Genomic DNA, 13,603 nt, shown 5'->3' with positions numbered 1-13,603 from the left:
AACCCAGTCATTATCTGAATGCATTTCAGACTAGATTCTGGCTCAGATTTATAATATCATCAGCCTTTCTGAACAGGCCATCTGGGTTAGGGACTGGAGGTACTATCTAACTCAAGGATGCGCAAAACACCCCCTTAGACATTTTTTCAGCCCTTGACACGACCCAAGTTGCCACTGTCAACTGCCACCAAATTCAGCCCTGGACCCTCTGAAGTTGCCCTTTCCTACTTTAAGGCCCTGCTCCTACCTGGATGGCTGATTCCAACAGGTGGTACTGGGGGACTTTACCTCAGCCCTGTGGAATTCACATTATGGGGTCTGTCAAGGATCCATTCTGTCTCCTATATTGTTCAACATTTACATGAAACCACTGAATGAGGTCAGAGGGTTGGGAGTTGGGTGCCATCAATATGCTTATGATACCCAGCTTGCTCTACCCCTTGCAGATGGGTCAGATGAAATGCTGCTTTAGTGTTTAGGAGCAGTAATAAACTGAATAAATGTCAATAAATTGAACTGACACTCAATCCTAGATAAACAAAGGTGCTGTTTGTTGGCAGTCTACTGGGGAAGGTGGCATTCATTCAGTTCTAGAGGTGATTAAAAAGGTAAAGGTGTTCCCAACCAGTCGTGTCCGACTCTAGGGTGCGGTGCTCATCCCCGTTTCTAAGCTGAAGAGCCAGCGCTGTCCGAAGACGCTTCCGTGGTCATGTGGCCGGCATGACTGAACACCGAGGTGCACGGAACGCTGTTACCTTTCCCGCTGAGGCAGTACCTATTTATCTACTTGCAATTTCTTGCTTTCGAACTGCTAGGTTGGCAGAAGCTGGGACTGAAGACGGGAGCTCACTCCGTCACGCAGCACTCGGGTCTCGAACTGCTGACCTGCCGACCTTCCAGTCTGCAGTTCAGCGTCTTAACCACTAAGCCACCACGGCCTCTAGAGGTGATTACACTCTCCCTAAAGGATGAGATAGGTAATTTGAGGGTACTATTAGATTCATCTTTATCACCCGGGGCCAGTACTCTGCCTGTAACCCTTCCTGACAGGACCTGCCCACAATTTTCCATGCCCAATTTTCCATGTAACTTCTAGGTTGGATTATTGAAATACTCTTTATGTGAGGCTGCCATTGAGAACAGTTCAGAAACTACAGCTAGACCAGAACATTGTGGCTAGATTATTAGCAGGGACTGGGTGAAGAGATAATATGCCACCTGAATTAAAACAACTCCACTGGCTCCCAACAAATTTATCAGTTCAATTCGAAGTGCTGGTCTTAATCATTAAAGACCTACATGGCTTAGGATCTAAATACCTGTTGAAGCACCTTCTCCCCAGTGAAACTGCTCATTCACCAAGATCTTCATCTGAAACGGTTCTCTGGATACTCCAGTCATCTGTAGTACAGAAGGAGGTGCCTTTTCAATGGTGCTTCCTCAACTTTGGAATGCCCTCCCTAGTGAAGGTTGCCTGGCACCCTTGTTATCATTTTGGCACCACACCAAACACATTTCAGTTTTCTCAGGCTTTTAAGAACTACTAATGTTAGCATTTTAAACTTACAGCAGTTTTGATCTTACTTTCTATTTGAATGTACTGTTGCTGTTTCACATTTTGTTGTGTTCGTCTATATGCTTTATATAATTTTATTTTTTACTATTTTATTAACTCCCTTGGGAACATATCCTTTATACTGAAGAGTGTGGGATATAAATTATGTAAGTAAATCTGTCAGGGCAGCTGGAAAGATCTGGACAGCCATCTGTCAGGGATGCTCTGACTTGGATTCCTGCATTGACCAGGGGGTTGGACTTGATGGCCTTGTAGGCCCCTTCCAACCCTACTATTCTATGATTCTATGAAATAAATATGCAAGATGACATCCTGTGATTTAATTAAGTTCCAAAACCCCAAGCAACACTGATGCTCCATGAATATGCCCTTTATAGACTAATTCATATGTGTGCAATTTGTTCATCATCACTTGGGAAAAGCAACAAAGTTGGAGACCCACAGTTAATTTGATCATCTTAATCAATTCTAACTGGCATGAAGCCACAATACATGGGCCTAAATCCTTTACCAGTTCCAGTAGTACTAAAGCCAAATACCCAAAATACTGAGCAGTCTCAAACCTACATGATCAAATTGTTCCAGTATAATTGGTAACTTGTAAGATTTAGCTGTGTATATTCACTATTATACTTTGATCATAGTTATTACCATTTATATATTAACAGTAATAACTATGATCACGTAAGTTGAATTAAAGTCACTGTTAATTTGAAAATTACATTGTTAACTCTTCCCTTCATGGATGTACATCTCTGCAGTACTGAGAATGTAGTAGAGTTACTGTCCCATTACAAAATGTCATGGTTCAGTAAAAGAGTACATGCTTTGTATGCAGGTAATCCCAAATTCCATCCCTGAACAGTTCAAGAATCCAAGTTCTGGGAAAGACCACTACTCTAAAAGCAGTCAGGCTAGACAGTGCTGGACTGATGGACTAATATTCGACTCAGTAAAAGACAATGTCATATATTCCACTGTTTATTTTTATTCAGGAAATGATCATGCTGTAGAATCACATGCAAAGCTAATTACTATGAGATCTCCTAATGGCACAATCCTGTGGCCCCTAGACATTGACCGGGTTCAGATGACACTATAACCCATTGTGGGTTAAAAAAGCCACCATGGCTTATTTAACCCATCGTGGGTTATCTTGCCTTCTATCGGCAATTTAACCCATGATGGCTTATTTCAGGCTTTCCCTGAACAGCAGAAGTTAGTGTTCGGGGAAATTTTAACCTAACACAATTCTGAAGTGGAGGAAGTTGCCTAGACAACTAGTCAAAGAAAGGCTGTTACAGGTAGGAATGGTATGACACAAATCTCAAAAGATTGAATTGGGTAGAAGAAATCAAGAAAGTACCAATAAGCAAATGAACTTGCTCAGAGGTGAAAAACCACAGAATATAAGAGATTAGAAACAACATGAAGCCAAAGAAAATTTTACATTCAAAGTAAACTGAAGACCAGGAAAAGATTACATATTTTCGATTGATTAAATTATTTGGCAGGCTTAAGTTAAAGCCCTATCTTGCCTGTTGCATAGTTAAGATTTGCAGATGAAATAATAGCAGATAGCTCTAAACTTTCAGTAATGAAAAAGTTAATGAGATCATGTCTTTGGATACCAAAAAGCTATTAACCCTAGAATTTCACTGTTAGTGCTAGTTATTTTAATTAGAGTAGAATCACAAACTTTTCCAAGCTTTCAAAGACATTTATACAAAGTCTTTACTTTGATTTCCAGTCTAGAGCAAAAATTATCTGAAAAAAACATATTCAGAAATGACAAGACCAGAAACAAGAGAAATGTTTAGCTAAAACTTGCTTTAGTACATTTCAGTTTCTATTAGCTGAACTAACGATCGGGGTTTTGCAGTTCTGGAGTCAAAGAAATAAGTATTTATGAAGAATTACAGTTTACTTATAAAAGCATTTACTGATCCTCTTTTAAAATAGGCACAACTATGTTCCATAACAAATAAAAATAGCCGGTGTATACAGTGTAAAACAGTACTAGAGAAAAAAAATGGTGTGCTGGGGTGGTGGTGAGGCAATACAATAGCTGTTACTTGGGAGCACTGATTAGAACAAACAGAGGCCACAGTATCATTATGAATACATTTTGCTTTCCCTGCTTCAAGGGAAACTACACACAAGAGTGGTGGGGGGCAGGGGGAATGTGCTCTTAATCATATTAAATGCATTGTTCCTCCAATGCTTCTGGCTTGGCTATACGAGGATTCTGCCTTCTGAAAACCCAGAACAAACTGTAGCAAAGAAGAAATTAGCAGTTTACACCTAAACCCTTACAGGCTCTATACTGTAACACTTATTAAGGCTGTATTCCTATACACTCCTACCTGGGAGTATGCCCCATTGAACTCAATGGGCTTACTTCTGAGTAGACATGTATAGGATTGCACTGTAAACCACTGCTACAAGATTATTAAAGCAGTGTAAAAACAATATATTTGACATAGTAATAGTGCATTGGAACTATTTCATACAAGCACTTTCTAGAAGCATGTCTGAAGTTACCATACTAGGCTTCAAGTTGTTTCTTGGTATTTTCTTTGGAGTGAAGGGCAGAGGAAAAAGAGTGGCAGTGACGGTAATCCTAATTTAGTTGAAGATGCCTAAAATGTTCAGAATTTCAATTACACAATTAGAATACTAAGCTAAACACCTTCATTTATGGGTAGAGGGCAGCCAGCTGATGCAGTGGAATATCTAATGAAGTAATCTTTTGTCAGCTTTAAGAGAGTTCTTTAAAAATATGAATCTATGCCTAGATACTTCTCCTATATTTGAATCATGCTTATTTCAAATGTTTGTTACAAAACTGTCCTACCATGCACATCAAACATGTGAAACAATGGCATTTAAGGTTTTTTCATTTTAAAATCCACGCACATTTTGTTACATTAGATGCAATTTAACTGAAATGTTTCAGTCTGTATTAACATCAAAATAATGTATGAATGGTGAAGAATACTGTAATGTGTGCACTGAACTAATATGAGAGAATACTTAATAAGCAAAACCTGCAGCATACAACATGCATGCTGCTCAAAAATGCAATCCTAAATTCAAATACTTGACAGCAAATTCTGCAGAAAAACAGTGGTATTCTGCTAACAAAATATGCTTAGGACTGGGATGCAACAAACTGATTTAGCAGAGATGGGCTCTTGCAAGCTCAAATACAACTTCAGCACAGTCCAACACTTCTGCTGTAAGCCCCAGTCAAACAAATGAGAGCTGAATGGGAGGATAATTGTACTCATATTCCACTGCACAGAAGTTCAAGATACACTGAAATATGTTCAAATTCTTCCCCACCTCAACCCCAAAATTAAAGTGTACACAAACTAAGGAGAGGCTAATTACAGCTGTGAGATTCAGATTAAATGGAATGTAGCTAGATCTTCTTTGCGAGTATGAAGCAAATCAAGAGAACTGTTCTCTTTATTAGCTGCAGGTTTGGCTGGCTTTTAGTAGAGCCATGAAAAGACTCTACAGTCTTTCAAAAAGTTTACCATTTATTTCCTTAACCAAAATAACCTGATGTTCTGGGATGCAAGTGTCCACCTGATGAGTCATTTCAAGTTGTCAGATTTCTTACTATCATCGTCTGCATCCATTTATGATTTCTGCACACAAACAGAAGCCATCAAATGAGGTGTGGGGGGGGGGAGTCCTACTTATTTGCCCACTGGAATTTGTTTTATTTTTTAAGTTGCTGGTGTCACTAAGTAGGGGAAAATGCCAATTTTACTGTTAATGGAACATGCAAGCTGCTTGCTTGTGCCTGTTCTTTTGCTCCCCCCGCTCGAAAAGGTTGCATTCAAAGCTGCACGATCAACAGAATAAATACAAGAAAGGAGGCAAACAACCCACCCTCTTTCTCCACAAGTGGTAAGCCTTCCACAAGAACCGCTATGGGGTCAAAAGTTCACTGTGGTTTCAACTTCACCTTTTAGCAACCAATCAGAAAACAGCAACTGTAGATAGAACCTCCAGCTGTACATGAAAAGTTAACTCATGAGTACCAGACCTCACAGCAAGGCTAACTTTTTTTAAAGCTCCGATTACAGCTCCTGTTTCCTTTTTAGGAACAGAACAGACAAAAACAGATCCAATATACTTTTCCTACTGTGTATTTGCTTAAAACACTGTACTTTTAAAAGGGGGATGTGTAGCTCCACAACATGCACATTACCCTGATTTCCAGCAAACAAATGATGAGGAAGCAAGACTTACCATAGTATATCTTTATTAGTACTAACTGAAATTCTCACATTGAGCTAGTTTTTGCTTTAATCAGCCAGCTTGAGGAACAGACAGATAAATGATAGATATTCCTCCCTTTATTTACTTGCAAACATTTCTAAAAGCTTTCAGAGAGTAATATGTTGCTGATAAAAGGTATGATGGAATTTTTCCCTCATCTCTTCCCCATTTTTGTTCAATATCCAGCCTAAACAAGAGTTCTGCTAAGCCCAAAGGTTAACTTATTATTGTGACTTTCAGTTGGTCCTGCTAAACGTATTGTGCTATTGCTCACATATTTTCTAATGAACCAATATAGCTGGCTGCATTTTTTTAAAAAATCACAGTTATACCTGTGGAACTATGTGGCTCCTTTGTGAAATCTGAATTGCCCAGACTTCATTCCCTCTCAAGATGGGGACTTTGCCATGCACTTCTAAGTCTGTAAAAAGCCTTCTACACATGTTTATCCTTTTAAAATGCCCTACTTGCATAAGCAAGTTGAACACTAGGTACTTAAGTTCACAATTATACTTCAGCCAAAACAAACTCTCAGGACAGTCTCTCTCAAAATCTATAAAATCACTCCCACATCACTTCCCCAGTCACCTGGCTCCTACACACACACACTCTCTCTTTCTTTCTTGAGTCACGCTTACACCACCACCTCCCCATACTATTTATAGATCTATTAAAAATAAAATGCAAAATAGCTGTAAAGCTCTACTACACTCTCTAATGTGCAACAAGCTTTCCATAATTTCCACAATTTGCTTTCCATAGGAATGTTTCTTTGCATTTCAAGGAAAGCAATGTGATGGTGTCTACATGAACTTTCTTACTCAACACTATACCTGCTATTCTGCAAATCCTTGTTTCATCAAAATTGTTCTTTGTGGCCTAACTTAGTTGGAAACACAGACAGAGGGCAGAACTTCATCTTTTAGTCTCTTCGGTTCTCATTAGAATCACTCCTCTAGGTCTCAAGGAATAGTTACAATGTATGTGCTTACTGACCAGCGCAGTGTCCAAGCTCCTTACTACACCTCCATCATCAGGGGTTTGGATGTAATTGGTAAAATTCACATTTGCTACTACCACCTTACCCATAAATAAGTGGCAGGTAAAGGACTTGTATAATCAACCAGGGATATAGATCCACTGATCTCTTCCTGGATGAGAGTATGGCCCTTGCACTTTCCCCTTCCACACCTAGAGTAGCCATGTGTCCTACCTTCCAGAGGACAGTCCTCTATTTGAAGGCATACTTTTTTTGAAGGGCTGTCCAGTCCAAATCCTGTTTAAAGATTAAAGAACTATCAGAAGGACAAGCAGGGTCCTTGATGTTGACCATCAACAGTTCACATCTTGAGCAGCAGACCAAGCAGGCACACAGATCACCTATCACAGTCTCCCCTACTATGGCGAGATGTACTGTATTTATATTTAAATTACAATAATTATTGCTAAATATGTATTCTGTACATAAATGAGCATATGCAAATTTTATGCAAATCTGTGTCCTCTTTTGTCCTCTTTTTTGGGTGATGGATAAGTGGCCACTTTATTCATGTGTCCAATTCTCTACAACATTAGCGCTCATTTGTAAGATTTTTTTGAAATGAATCTCTCTCAACTAACAAAATACTTGGGCGAATACAATACTTTGGGTCTGGTCCTGTAGCACACAACACATAATTGTTTTTATGAATAGACATGACGATTCAAGAAAATATTAATATATCTTGATATTACAGTTTGATGACAACCCCTTAACTCATTTAACCTCAAAACAACCTGGCTGAGATTCACATGTCTACTTTGGCTCAAAACAAGGGACCTGTACTAGCCCAGTGAAATTTTGACTTAAAAAACACTTGACTATCATACCATATCACAAAACATCCCTTAGTTTCAAAGTAATTTGCAGAAGGAGCTGCTGTTGAGAAAATCAAGTCTAAGTCCTCCTTGGGCTCATGGAACTAGTTCTACAATTCTAAGGACCTGCCCAGTATGAGATGCGGATTGAGTAGAAAGATAATAAAAGCCACTCAAGTACGTTTCAGAAAAGGGATCTGAACTTTAATCCAAGCCCAAGATTAATTCACATATCACGTAATTCATACAGGATCACGCAGACATCTAGGTTTGCATATAATCCCAGGTCCCAAATTGTAGAGGGCATTAAAAGCCAGCATCAGCACTTTGCATTGGGCTCAGAACACTGGTAGTCAGTGAAGTTGTTTAAGGACTGGTCTGATGTACACTGTTCATACTCAAAGGTCTAGTAGCAGTGTTATGGACCAACTGAGTTTTCCCAAGTAATGTTCAAAGGCAGCCCCACATACAACATATTGCAGTTATCTGATCTGGTGGTTACCACAACATGAACAACGGTGGCTAGACCATATCTGCCTTGGGGTGGGGGTGGGGGTTGCAGCTTGGGTAGCAGCTGTACTCAGTAGAAGGTATGTATCTAAAGACAGATCCAGCCCTAAGAGCACCCCAAGTTGTTAACTTGATCTCAGGGGGAGTCTGCCCCAGAACAGGTTGACCACGAGACAAACAACACAGCAGCAGAACCTCAGTCTTTTCTGGGTTGAGCTTCAGTTTATTGGACCTCATCCAGTCCAGTACTTATCCCAAACCCTAATTCAGCACTTCCACTTATCTCACCTGAATCAGATGAAAACCAAAAGAAATGACACCTTATCCCCAGATGACCTCACTCAATAATATGGGGACAACATATAGCACTGCGCAACACCATAGCTCCACCACAGTGGGGCTGACCAATGGTTTTCCTACCTAGTGGGAATGGCTATCCAGGTACAACTGGAACCAAAGGAGAACAGTGCCTGCAAACCCCAGACAACGATTGTAGTGGGCCTAAGAACCTTCTGTTGTTCATATCCATTTTATTGTCTCTCTCTCAAAAGCAGAAGGGCCAGGTATACATTAACAGTACAAACTAAGTGTGACCAAACCTAAAAGCTTCAGGAAGAAAGGGAAAACACACAGAGTTGCTTGCCCTGGTTTTCACAGAATCTGGTAAACCATGTGGATGGCTCCAAGATTTTTCCCTGACAAAATCACTGTCAAAATGAAAACGTTATTTGTGCTAGAATGGATGGGAGTCTGTTACACATGGCCAAACTTTCTAAATATTCAAAGGCCTTTTCTGGATATTTGCCATAAGGGTGATATTCTGGCAGAAACATAAGAAAAAAATGGTAGGATGTCATGATACCCTGAATATGTAGAAAAAAAAAAAAGATTTAACAAGCTACTAAAAGAGGGACAGTCTTGGCAATGTCAACAACACTGAGAGAAAACAGCTTTTTTGTTTGTTTGATTTGTAGTATCCAAAACTGAGCTGTAGTCAGCTCAGTTCTGGATACTACAAATCAAAAGATATCCAAGATTTAAGAACTATTAGCACCGATTTGCAGTTGTTATATAGTCAAAATGGCACCATCCACCCACAAGCCATCAGCAGCCTTGGAGGAACCCTAAGATTTGCAGAAGTACAAAAAAAATTAGGAAGAACTAAGGGAGAAACCTCAAAATAGCCCAGTGAGAACTAAAGGTGCTCAGTGGGAAAAGAATGCTGATTGACTATTGAAGGGTGGGGGGGAATAGAGGGAATGGAATATCCTGAAGCGGAGCACTCCATATTGCAATATTTTGTTGTGGTCCCACTTATATTACACTAATAACAGTGTGAGTCCTGAAGCCAAACAAAATCCATTGCCAATATTATTATTTTTTAATGAGAATGGAGTCCCAAAAGCAGAATGGAACAACATGACAAGGGCAAAAATGCTAAAATGAGGGACCCTCTAAAATAAGCCCCTGAAACATGTTTCAGTTTGAGCATATTTGTAGTAAGCAAAGAAGGGTAGCATGACTTTCAACAAATGAGAAGCAATAACATCTTAGCTTTTAAACTGTTGCCTAAAACTAATGAAGATTATTTTATGCTTTGCTTAAATCTAACTTTCCCACATACACAATGTATACTGTTGGGCACCACAGATTGAATGGATATTACAAAAGATGAAGTGGATGTACAAAAGATGAGGAAGTTTCAAGAAGTTTTCAATCTTCCCTTACAACCTTAGTATGTTTCTCTTTGCTTTACAGCAGTGTCTTATGCTTGTTGAGACATATTATTTATTTATTTATTTATTTATTTCATTTCTATACCGCCCAATAGCCGAAGCTCTCTGAGCGGTTCACAAAAACTAAAACCAAACAACACACAATAAAACAATTTAAAATATATAGAACATTAAAACCACAATATAACAATACAACCACAATAAAACCTAGCAGCAGTACAGGAGTTTAAAATACAGATTTAAAACAGCAAAGATAAAAATTTAGAAAGCTAAAATGCCTGGGAAAATAAAAAGGTCTTCACCTGGCGCCGAAAGGAGTACAATGTAGGCGCCAGGCGAACCTCACTAGGGAGCTCATTCCAGAGCCGGGGTGCCATATGACTTGGACATATTTCCAAATAAAATTATGTATGGCAACAAGTAGATTCCTACAAAGACATAACAAAACTCAGTCACAGCACAAATGACATGTTAGTACTGCAGGAAGACACACTATCAAAAAACTGTACAATCTTTCATGTGCTGCCTCAATTCATATTCTAGCAATGGGAGGGTGTTATGAAAGACACTTAATAGCATGGTGTAAAGATCCTTGTTGAGAAGGTGCTACATATTAATAGTTTCCCACATGGAGCAAAAATTCTAGGGAGCCTCCAGGTGACTGCTTGCTCAGATGCATTGGTCCTTAGCATGCAATATGGGCCTTAGTTTCAAATGGAGTATATATAGATTGGCTATTGGTTAAACACTATGCTGTGTTTAAATGCAAGTTGGAGCTAATAGATTCTTAGAACTTGGATATCTTTTTTAAAAAGGTGACAGTGAATAATTTTAAGTCAAGCTTTGTATTTTGAACACTTTCACCACAGTTAACTGCTATGTAGTCTTTACAGTTTACTGAAAAGTCTTTTAAATGGAGATATTAGAAATCCTCTTTTTTTTTCACATGGCCTCATTTTAAAAGAAAAAGGATCCTCTAACATTTTATATCAAGTCAGCATGTTACCAAGCAGCTTTTCTGTGTGTTCTGAATTTGATTAATACAAGTCAAGGTCATTTCCTGAAAGATGTCTAGCACTGCAGCTGCAAGCAAACTAGGTTTCTCTGCACTTTAAGGCTGGGGGATGGGAATGGGCGTTGGCAGTTGTTATTACCAACAGACGTTCAGCAGTGTAGAATATAAACCCTTCCTGATATCTAGACAGATGAGGAGAACCAAAAAAAACTCTAAAGGTCCTCTGTAATGCACACAAATAAACACTTTAAAAAAAACACAGAAATCTGAGGGCCATGATAGCTTTGTCCTGAACACAGAAACCATGGGGCTGGCAAGGATACTTTTAAAACAGAGCTAGTTAAGGCTGCAATCCAGTACCCACTAACCTGGGAGTAAGCCCTATTGAACTCAATGGAACTTACTGAATATACATGTATAGGATTGCACTATAATCCTATAATGTTATCTGTTTGAATTCCATTCATCCTCAATGCTACAGAATTTGCTCTGAGCTTTCATGCAGATTTTAAAGTAATTCATATAGAACAATTAGCTGTACTTTACATTAAAAATATTTTTAAAACACTGATCACGCCCAGTCTAAGTAAGAATGTTTAAATCCTTCAACAGGTTCAACAAGCATGTTTTGGCAGCTTTGCACTTTGGGCATTAACCCATTAAAATCTGTCAACATAGCCCAATATTATGTTCTAGCCAAGCAAGCTAACATTTATGTACTATTTCAAACATCAGGAGTACAGAAGACAGCAGGATGTCTCTCAAACTCTGAAGAAGTGTTTACAGGTCACAAAGTGTAAACAGTAATTTAAAGCAAAAACCCAAAACTATATTCAATTCGTTGAACTGTACTTCCATGCAACAATAACTGAACCTTTTGGATTTTCCCCTTTGGGTATATTAATGGAATTGTTACAATCATTTTCTAAGTTGTTAATGTAAAGCAATGATTATGTACCAAATACCATAACATGACAGGTCGGAATGAAGATTGCCGGGAGAATTATCAACAACCTCCGATACACAGACGATACCGCCCTTATGGCAGAAAGCGAAGAGGATCTCAAGAGCCTCTTGCTGAGGGTGAAAGTGGAGAGTGCAAAAGCTGGTTTGAAACTTAACATTAAAAAAACAAAGATCATGGCATCTGGCCCCATCACTTCCCAGCATATAGAAGGGGAAGAAATGGAAGCAGTGACAGATTTTATTTTCTTGGGCTCCAAGATCACTGCAGACGGTGACTGTAGCCATGAAATTAAAAGACGCTTGCTCCTTGGGAGGAAAGCTACGGCAAACCTAGACAGCGTAGTAAGAAGCAGAGACATCACCTTGCCAACAAAGATTCGTATAATCAAAACTATGGTTTTCCCAGTAGCAACGTATGGCTGTGAGAACTGGACTATAAGGAAGGCTGCGTGCCAAAGAATTGATGCTTTTGAACTGTGGTGCTGGAGAAGACTCTTACGAGTCCCCTGGACTGCAAGGAGGTCAAATCAGTCAATCCTAAGGGAAATCAACCCTGACTGCTCATTGGAAGGACAGACACTGAAGCTGAAGCTCCAATATTTTGGCCACCTAATGCGAAGAGAAAACTCATTGGAAAAGACCCTGATGCTGGGAAAGATCGAAGGCAAAAGGAGAAGGGGGCGGCAGAGGATGAGATGGCTAGATAGCGTCACCGATGCGATGAATATGAACTTGAGCACACTCCGGGAGAGAGCGGAGGACAGGAAGGCCTGGCATGCTATGGTCCTTGGGGTCACTAAGAGTCGGTCACGACTTAACGACCGAACAACAACAACCATAACATGACCAAGATATACAACTTTCAAAAGATACAACTTAAAATTCAACTCTACCCGGTTTGCTCAAATTAGAGTGACGAATTTAGATTCTCTCTGTATAGAGCTGTTCACTAAATAGCAACATTAAATACTATAATCTTCTCAGAAGCCAGCAAATCAGTCTGGAAGCTATTTGTTTAAACACATCCCATTATAAGGTATAAATGCTTAATGGGTTCTTTTTCTCTCCAAAGGGAAGTGCTACACCTTTAACAACGGGCTGGACCAATATCGGGGGTCTTATATAACCTGTAGTAACAGTAAATAGGTGGTATCATTTTATTATTAGAACAGTATTTACTTAATCACAAGAAAATAAATCATAAATACAGTCTGCACGTAAGGAATGGGTAACTAGGAAATTTCCTAAAATCTACTGTCTGAACAAATGCATGTTAAACAAGCATACAGAGTCTTGCACTTCCACATCACAAAGTATTATGCCACTGTTTCAGGAAAATGTCTTTAGGGGGATGGGACAAGAAAATCAAAGAGGGAAACACTTTTGTTTCCCTCTTTGATTTTGTTGTCTCCACAAACATTTCCCTGAAACAATGGCATAATATTTTGCGATGTGGACGTGCGGGACTCTGTATACTTGTTAAGCATTTTGTTTCCCATTTTAGTCTTTTACCATTACCATTAACAAGAAAGGTATATGATAAACTTGAGCACTACTGCTTTTATTACTTCTAGAAATGTCCAGAATAAATGTGCTATCATAGAAATTTTCAAGAGCACAAAGGGGAAATGACTGCTGAAGATA

At 39.1% G+C, this 13,603-nt stretch overlaps 1 protein-coding gene across 17 annotated transcripts in view; it reads right to left on the bottom strand.

Moving 5' to 3' along the window:
• The window catches only part of NCOA3 (nuclear receptor coactivator 3), a 129,162-nt gene that overhangs the window by 81,379 nt on the left and 34,180 nt on the right, over nucleotides 1-13,603 (bottom strand). For 6 of the 17 annotated variants that reach the window (XM_084854055.1, XM_084854053.1, XM_084854072.1 and 3 more), the window contains one exon: nucleotides 1,320-1,401. The exons of 10 other annotated variants lie outside the window; for them this stretch is intronic. The gene's annotated coding sequence lies outside the window, so the exon portion shown is untranslated. Of the gene's footprint in view, nucleotides 1-1,319; nucleotides 1,405-13,603 lie in introns of those variants that run through there. One more of the 17 variants, XM_084854070.1, reaches the window with a different exon arrangement.

This window comes from Heloderma suspectum, chromosome 4 (genome assembly GCF_057233095.1).
Source record: "Heloderma suspectum isolate Gila_16-S chromosome 4, 16-S_ref, whole genome shotgun sequence".
In the NCBI taxonomy this organism is placed as follows: Eukaryota; Metazoa; Chordata; class Lepidosauria; order Squamata; family Helodermatidae; genus Heloderma; species Heloderma suspectum.
Note: the sequence above shows the minus strand (reverse complement) of the source record. Positions and strands in the feature narration are given on the sequence as shown.